General features: G+C 40.8%; 1 long non-coding RNA gene across 2 annotated transcripts; it reads right to left on the bottom strand.

Moving 5' to 3' along the window:
- Window positions 1-7,997: 7,997 nt before the first annotated feature.
- LOC146209815 (uncharacterized) lies at window positions 7,998-12,171 on the bottom strand. 2 transcript variants are annotated; one of them, XR_014703482.1, is made up of 5 exons: window positions 11,987-12,171; window positions 11,289-11,352; window positions 10,504-10,663; window positions 9,099-9,228; window positions 7,998-8,096 (listed from the first exon to the last, which is right to left on the bottom strand). It is a non-coding gene; the product is annotated as an uncharacterized LOC146209815 (long non-coding RNA). The 2 variants fall into 2 exon arrangements; XR_014703481.1 differs by having other exon boundaries at window positions 9,099-9,199; window positions 11,987-12,154.
- Between the last annotated feature and the right edge of the window lie 1,298 nt (window positions 12,172-13,469).

Raw genomic sequence — 13,469 nt, 5'->3', positions numbered from 1 at the left:
GATGGGCCGAATTTTCCTGTGGTCCCTGTCAGTCCGAGCAGCATCTGTACAAGAAGAAGAAAATGGTTGCTCATGGTGTCCGTCAAGGTGCCACCAAGCCCACTAAAGGGGGTCCTTGCTTGCGGCTGCCTTTTATACGCTTCCTCTGACGTCACTGATGACACTGGCTGACCAAAGGGGCGGTGCAGGTTAGGCAACGTAATCTTAGCCGGTGCTCTTTCCGAGGACGTGGCAGTCAGCAGGGTATGAAGCATGATGTGGTGTCGTTCTTGATGCCGTAGGATCGCCAGCGTTCCCGGTGCATGGTGCTCTACTGCTGAAGATGGGCCGAATTTTCCTGTGGTCCCTGTCAGTCCGAGCAGCATCTGTACAAGAAGAAGAAAATGGTTGCTCATGGTGTCCGTCAAGGTGCCACCAAGCCCACTATATAATAAATAAAATAAATTACAATTCAAAAATTACAATTACAAAAATTACAATTACAATTACAAATAAATTACATTCACCCAACATCAATGCTTTCATAAAGCAGCAGAACAAAGAGAGCCCTGTGGAACAAACATGTAACATGGCAAACTGCAGCTAATGTAAATACTTGCCGTCCTGGGCACTAATTACCCTGGCATTCTATCCCCACATAGCAATCGCCAATAGCTCTACATGTTTCGTGCTGAAATCCTCATGCTTTAGCTTGCATGTTACAGCACTGAACTGCATCCAAGAAATCAATCGGTTGCGAGTGAGCTGTTTTTCTCTTCAGGCAATGCCTTGAGTCTCCATTTGCTTTTCACACATCTGTCCCATATTTCATTTTAATTTTCCTTTAGGGGAATGTAGTGGAAGGCAAAAGAGAGCTTGCATTTGTTTGAGGCTAATCATTAGTAGATCCTCTTCCATAATTGTTATCTTTCCCGTGTTGTGCTAATTCAGGCTTCACTAGATTTTTTTAGCCTTTTTTCATATTGTATACATGCCCGAACCGTCATATCATTCCTTTTTGAATGTTTCTTTCAGCATTCATGACTTTAACGCCTGGTGAATGTTGCCATGGCAGATCCTCGTCTTTTATCCTCACTGCACACATATACCTTGGCATCAAAGGGACCGGTGCGTGCTATTTTGCAACTAATAGCTCTTTATTGGGCTGACTTGCGCCCACAAAACAAAGCAAAACTGCGTCGTCAATAGTAGCAATCATGCTCATCGGTCATCGAACCATAAATGCACGTTAATTCGACAGTGCTCAATTTAAATTGGGCGTAGAAACATCTAAATAAATCAGCGAAGGCATACTAGAAACGTCAGAAAAGTGGACAGACGATGTGGCGGCAGCTACGAACCGTGCGAGCAAAGGCCAATTCAAATTTACTGTGGTGGCCATGTAAGCACTCAAGTACTCTACTGAAGCGCTACTCATTTTGTAGCTGACGAGAACCCTTGAGCACAACAAAAACCACGCCATAGTGATCCCGAGGCAAGCGAACTGTGCCTAGGTGAGAAGTGATTCGGGAGCCAGACAGTGTGATTGGAAGGATTCAGTGTGCCTCACAGTTCATGGGTTCACAAAAATGTTGTCCACAGTGGAACGGTATGATGGCAGTTTCACAGAGTAACAGCCAATGTGATTCATTCTGTTTTACTTTCCTACTGAAACAAAAGAGCCTTGAAAGACCTCACACTCTACAATATAAACCTCGCTACCACAGTGCCGATTTTATTTGCAAGCATTGCCATGCATATTAATGAAGAATACATGGATCACAGGGCTCCAATAGGCTCTTGTTTATTGTCCAAGTACCAAACTTCCATGTGAATGAAGTGTAAAGGCATTGCAAGGCTTATCTGTAGAAAATGTTTTTGTAATATGAGTCGTACATGTCCATACTATTAACAGGGTCCATATTAACGAGGCATTGCTGTATATGTTAACCTATTTATTTTTTAGTCATGGTAATGACACAAACAGCCAGGGTGTGTGTTTTTAAACTCTGGGACTCAAGAAGGGCATTTCTGTCTGGAAAGTGTGTGCAAGATAATTACAACACTGTGTTTCATGGAAAAAAAATTTGATGAGTGGAAAATATGTCGGCTTAACCTGCTCTTAAAACTTTTAACATTAAAATTGGTTTCGTGGAGATTGAAAAAAACACTGCTAAAGGACAAGGACAGTGGGAAAGAATAAATGCCATTGTACTAGGTAGCAATTCTTGTTATTGTTTCTTCATGCAGTTTCCTCCTTTGTTTTTCTACAAGCTATCCCTACAGTGCACTCGGATCAAGCTTTTTAGAGTTTACGCAAAATGGCAACAGGACAAAGTACAGGAAGCATGCGTATGTGTACTTGTTATGCACACTGTAGTTACCCACCTCATACACATTGCCCTCAAAGTGCTGCTTATTCTCATCGTGACCTCAAAAGCATGCACCCCCTTCCAATACAAAGCATCAGATAAGAGACTGCACGACTATTTGAGCATTGCATATGACACACACGTCATTTACACTGACTCTACTTATGTAGTCTCAATGCATTACCAACCTGCATAAAGAATATATTACATTGGCAGTTAAGGATGGCACTTCATTTCATATTGAGCACAATGTATAGTCTCAAAGCATTACCAACCTATATAAAGAATGTGTTACATTGGCAATCAAAGATGGCACTTCGTTTCATATCGGGCACAATGTATGTTGTGCAGTAGATTTCTAGAGATAGCCTGAATCCATGTAACAGCAATGACAAATGCAATATACATTCTTCACATCACTGAAGAGACATATTGAACAAAATTCTAAACAGTAATGTTGATGAAGGCAGTTTTTTAGGCCTCTCTCTAGAGTGGAAGCAGATACCGGAAGCAAAGGTTCTGTCGAAGATGAAAAGGTTGCAGAATTTCTGCTAGTTTGTTCAGGAGAACATTGTTACATATTGTATGTGTTTCTAATGTTCAATGTGACCAAAGTGGACATCTGTTTTCCTTGCATAGCAAGCTTAAAGCTACACCTCAAGTAAATATGACCTGGCAGAGCATGACATGGTCCATGACATGCAGAACATGTAATAAAATATGTGCGGATTAATCAATCTTTTGCATATCACGTGGTGGCAGCCCCAGGGTTTGGTTCTAGGGGGAGCAAAAGGGCTTCCTTTTAACCAAAAAAGAATAGCAACAATTTCCTTGTTTACTTTTTATTTGTCAAACAATACCATGCGCTTTGTTGTTGAGCAATAAATGGCAAACAAAGTAAATGTTTTAACCTTACTTATGCTTTGCATACAACGGTTCTGTGAGCAATATTCATATATAATCATTTTTATATTTAGCTTACAATATTATAGCTTGAATAATAGTGTTCTGCTTCCAAGGTCTTTATATCTTGATATGAAAAATGACCAGTGGAATATTTTACTTGCTAGAAGGCTTCAGGGGAAGGGGGGGGGGGGGCATCTCATTTAGCTTCCACAGCCGCATCACGACTGTTTCACTTGAAGCTGGCCCCAAGAGGAAAGCTTACCCGTCTTTATGCCAGCAAACCATGCATACCAAGTATCCCTGCTGAATTAATCAAACCTTAAATTAGGTAGAGTGGTCTAAGCTTGTGAAACCAACAAAGAACTATTCAGAGTTGATTGCCCTAGTCTCCAGTGGCTTTTCATTTGCCGTGGTTTTTCTGCAGTTAGCAAAAACTAATTAGTGACTTCTTTATTTATTGGCCCCAAGAGCAAAGCATTAGTTCTAAAGTTGTAGATGGTGTTGAAAAACAGCTACCCACAATGTTTGCATCACGGTATAATTTCCATAGATTTTTTCACTGCCTTCCAAATCGAGCTATCATGTGACTAGCTGCTCACACATATCTCTCACCCACATTATGTAGAGCCACACCATGGAGAGCATTCTGACAAAAGCTGATTTTGTTCTCTGAGCCATGTTTTGAGACATTGAAGTGAAATTGCTGTCATGCAGACGCATCCTTTATTGGGCTTGTTGCCATTTAAGATAATGAAAAAAAAAATGCAAAATAGAAGGCACCTTGGTATAAACATTTCTGTCAGCTGTTTTGGAAGACAGTTTACTACTTGCTTATTGATACTAATCGTTCTTGAAGCCAAAAGTTTAAATGTTAACTATATAGCCTTAATCATTATTGGGCTAAACAATGAAACACCAGCCTAGGCCAGGCAACTCTGAACAGCCCGCAGCTGGATTAATTTACTGGGCTAGGGCACATCAATTTTCTGAAAGCTAGGACACCTGGTATATAACACACTGCTTCGTCTTTTTTTTTTAGTTGTTTTAATGTCACATCCACCTTCTGTTTTAAGTACATAACACAATATGCTAGGATCTGGTTTCTGGAACTCTATGATTAAAAGAATATATTCTATTGCACACATCAATGCTTTCATAAAGCAGCAGCACTAAGAGAGCCCTTTGGAACAAACATCTAGTAACAAGTAGTAACAACAGGGCGAACTGCAGCTAATGTGAATACATTAACTGCCATCCTGGGAAATAATTACCCTGGCTTTAGTCCCACATAGCAATAGCTACACATGTTTCATGCCGAAATCAATCAGTTGTGAGTGAGCTGTTTTTCTCTTCAGGTAATGTCGTTGAGTCTCTATTTCCTTTTCACACCTGTGTCCCATATTTCATATTAATTTTCATTTAGGAGGATTGGGTGGGAGTCGTAAGAAAGCTTGCATTTGTTCATACTAGAGGCTATTCAATGTTAGATCCTATTCCATAATTGTTATCTTTCCTGGGTTGCGCTGGTTCAGTCTTCACATTTTTTTTTTAGCTGTATGCTGGAACCGTCGACCATATCATTCCTTTTTGAATGTTTCTATCAGCATTTGTGATTTTAACGCGCAGTGGATGTCGCCATAGGCAACCTGCAATGGAGTTTGCTGAGACATGTGGCGCCACCTGGCGGCCGACGGGAGCTAATACTGAGGCGGCGCAGAAGCTGACGCCGTATACGTTGCGGCCGCTGTGCTCCTTCTGCGTTCGCGTTTTGTTATCCCAGTGAGTGTGATTTACTCATTTAGTGACTTCAGTGGTCTCGTGCGATGCTTCGACTACTACGGATGAGAACAAGAATAAAAATAAGCGCAAGGGCGGCGAGAAAGACTACCACAATTACGAAGGAGACCTAAGCGTACCGCTTGCTGGGAGAACCTGGGGAGAATTATGAGAGAAGGAGATATTGGCTGCGAGAGAGTAATGTAACTGAAATTCGTTTTGTTATGGGGCCATAGGCGTACAGACGCCAAGAAGCTAAAATAAGACGATTGCCCGTGAGCGGAGGAAACGGTATAAACTTCTGACTCGGGGAGGCTGGTTGGGGCACACTCAGTACGCGCTGTAAAATTTGGCGTGTACTGGTATATGCTGTGCAAGATCGAGTGGCATACGTCCAAAAAATCAACAAAGCCGTGCAGCCGCAGCATCGTATTCCAGCCGCATTTCAACGGAGGTGAAATAATAAAAAAAAATGTTCGTGGATCTGTGAACCGGATTTCTAATGCGGTGTCTATTCGGAACCACAATGCCAAAATATCTTCAAAACTTCCAATTACAGATTTCAATAAGCATATTTATCTGTAAATTAGTTCTTAAGGTGCTGAAAAAGTCGAAGTGGCGGAGTGTAGAGGCCCGTGATACTTGTGTACGCTGAGAATGGAACTTCGTTCTATTGTTCCGCGCCAAATATTTCTTTCACCGACTGCTCAAGCTACTCAAGAGTCTCTTGTCTCAGACGATGGAATATTTAATCATTAGTAACAACAGTAAAAAATTCTAACTCTTAACGACCTCCGTTACGAAAGCTTTGCCGTTGAGTGCCAGCATTTCCCGCCGGCTTTCCCCAAGCTTGAGGTACGGAGATACAAAATGCATGCCAGTTATTGTTGTTGTTAAGGGCTTTATTTTTCCAACGGTGTAGGAGGCCCCCTACTCCCCGCCCCCGGCACGCACAGTTTTCGTTGATGACGCACGCTACAACCGCACAGTGCTTGCAATCGCCACGACATCCGTAGCGGGTACCGCACCATGCCTCCTGTACCTTCCGCGGCACTGTCGAAAAGTGCACCACGAACAAAAGTGTTCGTCATGGTATTAAACTTTAAAGCAAAACCGCGAGGAAATTATAATGCTGCTGTAATCAAACAGCAAGAACAAAAAAAAAAAAAGAAGAAACGGCGATCAATCTCTTCTCAGGTTCTCTCTGCACTTTCAATGTTTGGGTATGAGGTGTGAACGCAATAGGTGAATGAAAAGCTACGTTTACAACATTTTTCAATCATTTAATTATTTCTTAATTCATCATCACATATCCGACTGATGCCCTAAGATAATAAATTTCGTTAAAAAAAATTCCGTCTACTCACGCAACATTCAAAGCTGTGCGCGCGGGTGTTCCGTCGCGGGCGGCGCGCACTTCGCGGTGACGTCGACACCGTTCACGTTTTAAACATGAGCATTCTCGAACAATCGGTGTCCTTTCGTCAGTATTGGTTTTCGGAAGTAGCTCTCAAGACATTCGATTGCCTTAAAACCGCAGAAAACGAGAGCCTAGATGCTTCTAGCCGTACAACGCGAACGCAACCCGACCGCGCCGGCCTACTCAGATTACTCGGCGCCGCCGTTGGCGGCGCCGAACGCTGCGCTCCTCTAGCGCCGCCTGACCACTGCAGGTTGCCTATAGCAGATTCTCGTCTTGGATCCCTACTGCACACATATACATTGGCATATATATATATTTATATATATACAATTTACGGGGCTGACTTGGGCCCACAAAACAAAACGGCTTCATCAATAGTAGCAATCGTGCTCATCGGTCGTCGAACTATGAATGCACGTTCACTCGACAGTGCTCAATTTAAATTCGGCGTAGAAACATCTAAAGAGATCAGCGAAGGCATACTAGAAAAGTCAGAAAAATGGACAAGGCGATGCGGCGGCTACGAACCGTGCGAGCAAAGGTCAATTCAAATTTACAGTGGTGGTCATGTAAGCACTCAAGAACTTTAGTGAAGCGCTACTCATTTGGCAGCTGACGAGAGCCCATGATCACAGAAAAAAGCACGCCACACTGTAAAAAAAATTTCGCCGATTTACGTAGAAACATGGAGGTAATTTATTGCCGAGCTGTTTCCGTATTTCATATAACGGACGTTCCTAATATAACGTAAAACCGTAAAACGGACTCTGTTAATTGGTTACAGAATCTCTGTTTCCTGATTACAGCATAATGTTTATTTCTGCATTATAAGGTTTCCGTTTTCTGAATACAGCATTGAGTTCATTTCTGCTTTACAGAATCTCTGTTTCCTGATTACAGCATAATGTTTATTTCTGCATTATAAGGTTTCCGTTTTCTGAATACAGCATTGAGTTCATTTCTGCTTTACAGAATTTCTGTTTTCTCAATACAGCATCAAGTCCAAATTTCCATTATAGGGTTTCTGTTTTCTGAATACAGCATTGAGTTTATTTCTGCTTTACAGAATTTCTGTTTTCTGAATACAGCATCAAGTCCATTTTTGCATTATAGGATTTCTGTTTTCTGAATACAGCATTTAGTTCATTTCTGCTTTACAGAATTTATGCCTTCTGAATACAGCATCAAGTCCATTTCTGCATGACCGAATTTTCCTTTTTCTAATTATGTTAAGCAACCTATTACACAGACCTTCATTTGCAATCATGAAGCTGTCTGCTTTCTGAGTCACGCGCACAATCAACAAAAAATGAAATCTGTTCTTTTACCGACAGTACAGCATCGGCTGGTACAGTTTGTACCAGCCGATGGAATATGATTGTTGATTTCTTTTTAGGAAGAATGTTGGTGTTCTTTCAGCATGCAGTTGAAGTGAGAGTAGCGTCGCTGACCACATGTGAATTTTGCGATTTATCTAGTGAAGAAACATGCACGCATGCAAATTGTGTAGGAATTTGTATGCAAATATATTTAACACCCATTCAATGAAACACGTACATACGGTTTATTTCCCTTCGTACATTAAACTGCCTTCGGGGCATGCATCCTCTTTTGTAATCTGCCATTCTGTCTGAGATCCTCTGAAAAGCACAAAAGAAGATAGTTTGTCAGAACCATACGATTCTAGGCACTGGACAAAGATGGAGAATTGGTTTGGTTTGGTTTGTGGAGTTTAACGTCCCAAAGCGACTCAGGCTACGAGAGCCGCCGTAGTGGGAGACTCCGGAAATTTAGACCACCTGGGGTTCTTTAACGTGCACTGACATAGCACAACACACGGGCGCCTTGCTTTTCACCTTTAACGAAAATACAAAAAATGTTGTTTTCAGCACTTCTAAGGCAGTGATAAAATTAACACCTGAGTTTCTAGAATTCGACACAAGAAATAAAATAAATTATGAAAAATATGGATATATTGTAGAAACTAACATGCAAAGAAGGGATGTAAGACATATAAAAACCTTTTACTGATAATTTGCACGCTTAGATAGGGTAAAGGACTTGAGTTTCAACTTAAAAAGAAAACTGAGTGACTATCAGTGATCTTAAATGTACCACTGTACAAGGGCAAAATTATTGTAGAAGTCAGAACCATTTTTGGTAGGTCAGCTGTTTCAGTTTTTCCATGAGCAAACTTTTGACAAATGGGACGCTGGCCTTTGAATGTTACCCCTGGACGTCAATTTTTCTCTATACTTAATATTGGGAACCAAGTGGCACATGTTTCGAATGTATTACTACATTCTAATTCTGCCATGCCTTTTACTTTCTCTATGTAAAGAAGGTAAAATATTTGTTGAAAGTCATGCACGAGATGAAATGGGAAAAAAGCTTAAGTGATGCGGAAACGCAGAATTTTCAATTATTACACTGTTTCCAGGATCATGGTTAAAGACACACACACACACACACACACACACACACACACACACACACACACACACACACACACACACACACACACATATATATACATTTAAATGAGGAGGCATCAGTTTTTAACGTAGCAAGAATTCATCAAAAAAGATCAAGAGAGCCATGAAGGCATGCAGTCAAGATCAACCATGAGAAAATTGGCATACATGCTTAGTGTATCAGGAGATGGAACGAAGCTTCTGCGCCAACTTCATAACTGTCGAATGGACGCTGGTGAGTGACTTCTTTCCGCCTCGCCACTTGCTCCCTGAAAAGGGACTGATGAAAAATATTTGCCTGTAAAACAGAAATGACTTGTTTTAGTTATTTGTTTTACCAAAGAATACATTGTAACATGCTTGTTATGTTTGTTGCTTAGTATTTCATAAACCGTATGAAACACTAAGTAGTTCTAAGTAGGCTAAGTAGTTCTGCTAGAATATTCAAAGGCGAACAAACGTTTTCAGTGCAACTATTTAACATTCATGCAATTCTCGAACACTGATGTGTATCGCTGATTGCTTACTATTCCAAAAACTTCGGCTGCAGAAAAAGGTGAAATAGTGGCTAAACAACCTGTAAAAATTCTTTTAGTTATTTATATATCTCTGGATATAAGTAAATAAAATCGTAATGTACAGTGGCATAGATTCACGTATTCTGCAATACCCCCAACAAAAGGGAATTGCAAACGCGCACAAATTCACAGGTGTATATTTTGTTGGAGCTACGAGAGGTTGCACACTAATAGAGCTTAAATTATGTGCAAAAATATTTTGTAGATTTTTATTACAGTAAGGAACAGATCTGGCCATCACATCGGTGCATGTCAGTAGCGTGTCTATTAAAAAGCCCTTGGGCTTGGTGTTTAGAAGGCTCTGGACGAAAGTGACAAGGGCACGTTGTGCGGCCTAGTCCCGCGAGGCAAGCAAAATGAGCCATGGTGGGGTTCGAGGCAAAGAATAAGTGGGAGACTAGAAGTCTGTATGGCGTTGTGTGAGGCAATGTTCTATATCTGCTTATATATGTGAACAGCTAGGGCACTGTGACATGGAAGAGTGTTTGTACAAATAAAGTTTGGCTGCTGTGTGAAGACGGAATAGCTGAAGGATCTACTTTTCACAGATCGATAAGGGTGGGCGTCCTAAGTGGCAAGTTAGCTGAGTCAAATCAGTGGTGCGTGCATTATTCATAGCCTATCGCTTTGTACACCGTCTACATTCACCCTCGGTGGGCTCGTCCATATGATTTCTTGCCTGCACCACTGCTGAATTTGACAAGATAGGGAATACTATTTTCTTAATGAAAAAGTTGAGTACTGGAAACAAGACTAGAAAAGTAGCGTTACATGCATTAGTATATACAGCACATAATTATAAATCAGTTCTAAAAGCAACAAGAAAAGTAAGGCCAGGAGGAAAGATATTTTCAAATGGTCCTTTAAAGGCACTATCTTGAAGTGCTTTACCTCAACAAGTACAATAAACGAAGAATCAAGTGTTAAATGGCGAAATGACATTCATCCCATATATACTATACAACCAGAAAAAAAAAAAACGATAAGAGCCTCACCTCTGGATAAATTCCAGCGTCGTTGCCGCTGGCTCTGCATACTCAAGATTCAGGACTTATTACAGCACGAAAAGCAGGCAAGCTGCCTCACTGAATGATGCTGGCTCTATAAATACAGCCTCCTGTTCACAAACCACGCACTGCTTTCCATATATGGTACCTGAAATAGAATAAACATTTTTGTTTTGCTTCTAATGCAACACAGTGCCAGTCTTATTTAAAGTAGCCTAAAAAGTGAAGGCATCATACGCACTGGTGCTGTCAATATGAAAGGAGTAGGTAATTTGCAAAAAAAAAAGAAATAAAGACAATTTTTTGGTTAATTTTTAATAACATAAATATTGACTTCAGTATTGTAAGCCATAAAAAATGCTAGTAACAACAAAAAGAAAGATGTGCCTGTCGCGCAAAATTATATAGTAATCATTATTTGAATACTCGAAGTGGCAACTTTGTCCCATTCTTTTTCGGAAGGCTATGCCTTCAAATAGTCATTTTGACTGAAATAGGAACACGTAGTGATTTTGTATAATGCTCGCATATCTGCAGTTTACAAGAACATATACCCATACTCATTGGTTAGATATATGACAATATCTTGTAACCTATGAAGACAGCTTCCCAAAATTTAAACCGTAATTTAATTTGATTAGTTAGCCTTTTTGTGAATGAAGAGCTAAGCAATCCAGGAAAAGGCATGGATCACTACAATTAGTCCAACCACACAATCTGCTGCCGCATCCATATGCACAAAGCATGATAATAAATACCATCACCAAGCTTACCGAGTACAAATATAACTGGCGTGGACGGCAAATCGGAGATCCTGGATGTAATGCTCGTGCCTTCCTGATAAGAGACGGGAGTAAAATCGAATTCATGTGGTAACGAACAAGAACAGTTTATAGTGCTCCAAAACAGTGATAACTGACTAACTTTATAGCCATGTTTCTTTACTCAGCCGATGCACCGAATCCTTTGGTTTCTAGCAACATATACGCGGCAAACAATACAGCTGCGGATATTCCGACAGTCACCTGCAGATTTAACTTCAATGATGCAGATCTCTATTCCATACTACAGATGCTAAGCATTTCAACAAAAATAAAACGGCGCTGACAGGTGTACCTTTTTTTTTTTTTTACAACTAAGAAGTTTCCTTTCTTTGATGGGTTCCACGCTGCTATTCCGTATAGCCATAAGCATCAGTCTTGCAACTAGAGAAGAGTGGTGCAGCATATGGTAGCTACCGAACCTAACAAGCATACTGAAAAGACGTAAGGGAAGTCAAACTGCAATAATCAAGGCTTCTAATAATTATAGTTCTTTCTTCTTTCCTTCATATAGTTCCAAGTTTCAATGAATAAGGCCATGAAGGCTGTTAGGTTATACCTGACACCACAATAGTTTCACATTATTTTACAATCTCCAAAATCGATTGCTCAGCATTCATTACTGAGGTACAGTGGGGTTTATAACTCACTTCAAAGATACGGTAGAGAGCACGAAGGTCGTCCTTGAAGTATGCGACAAGGAGATGCATTACCACATCTGCCTCAGCTCTGATGTTGCTTTTTGTTTCTTCGAGCTGCCGCTCTGCAAGCAGGTGCATGATTTCCTTTGAAGGTGCACTGTCAAGGTAGTTCACAAGGAGTGGAGCGGATATTGCAATACTGCCCTGAAATGTGGCCTGGAATAAATTAAAACTTTTTTTTTTTCATCATTGGCAAGCAAAGATTATTGGTAGGCTTCAATGGCAAAAGGCAAATGTTTGCTTTGACATGTATGCAGAAATTTAAATTTGCAGCAAGAAACACTGCAGTATACTACCAATTTTCTACGGCTATCACAGTATCACCATTGAATGTGATGCGGGTCTGGCAGTCCTAAACCAAAAAAACAAATTATCGGGAAAAAAATTAAACATTGAAAAGTTCTCATAAAATGATGCCCATTTACATCTTACTGATTACATTTAGCTGCAGATCTTCACCACCCTAGGATTTCCACAACTTTGGCTGCTCTGCACAAGGTCTGTACTTGTAATGCTCAAATTTTTCATTCGCAAAAGCAAGATCTTTCACAGCATAGCTTGGTTTCCTCACATATCAGTCAGCAGAACTTAATATTCACAACTCCAACTTGTACACTGCAGCCATCCTCCTTATCTTACCTGAACATCTTTCCCAAGAAAGTTATGTGCGTGACTGTAGAAGAATGGTCTGTGAAATAACAATGGCCATTCTTCTTTCACTTGGGCTGTGGTATGCACAGGGTTAGCCGAGTTGATGAACACCCGTTGGTAAAAGTATGTTTCTTTCATGTACGCCATTGCAAGCGGCACGTCTATATCCCTGAATGTTTTCCTTCCTTCCTTTTTCAAAAAATCAATTTTTTTCATGGTCATTTTCGCAATTGGCTTTTGAACAGGCTGCCAGTTCTGACAGCCATAGCATGCTCTTACTTTTCTTAACTTGTTTTTTGGTCTGCTGCAGTGCCTGTGTTTCACGATGCAAATTTTCTACTCTGTTCTCTATTTGAAATGGTCCACAATATGTGGCACAAGCTTCATCCGTAATGACTCGTATCTCCCGCGGGATGGCACAGTACACAGGAAGGCAATGTTTTCTGTTTCAGCATGCTTTCTGTGGTGCGTGAAGAAATGGCTTCTGAAGGTTCGGCAGTTCTTGAACGTAGCACCGCACGGATTGATTGGACATAAGGCTCCACCGAGTACACCACTATGATAAGAAAAATGTTCAAAGTAGGCCAGCCATGTAGAAAAGCTCTGCGCACATCTCGGGCATCTGTTCATCTTTCAGCACCATCCGGTAATAACGCTATAATAAAAAAATAAGTTGTCATATAATTTACAAACAAGCTGTCATACGAAGACCACCCCGCGCACAACCCTCTGAACAATCAGCACCATGTCTTGTCACCTGCCAAAGTCCCGCCCGTGATTT

This window comes from Amblyomma maculatum, chromosome 1 (genome assembly GCF_055883805.1).
Source record: "Amblyomma maculatum isolate TAMU_Amacu chromosome 1, ASM5588380v1, whole genome shotgun sequence".
Classification (NCBI taxonomy): Eukaryota; Metazoa; Arthropoda; class Arachnida; order Ixodida; family Ixodidae; genus Amblyomma; species Amblyomma maculatum.
This window is presented reverse-complemented; position numbering and strand designations above follow the sequence as displayed.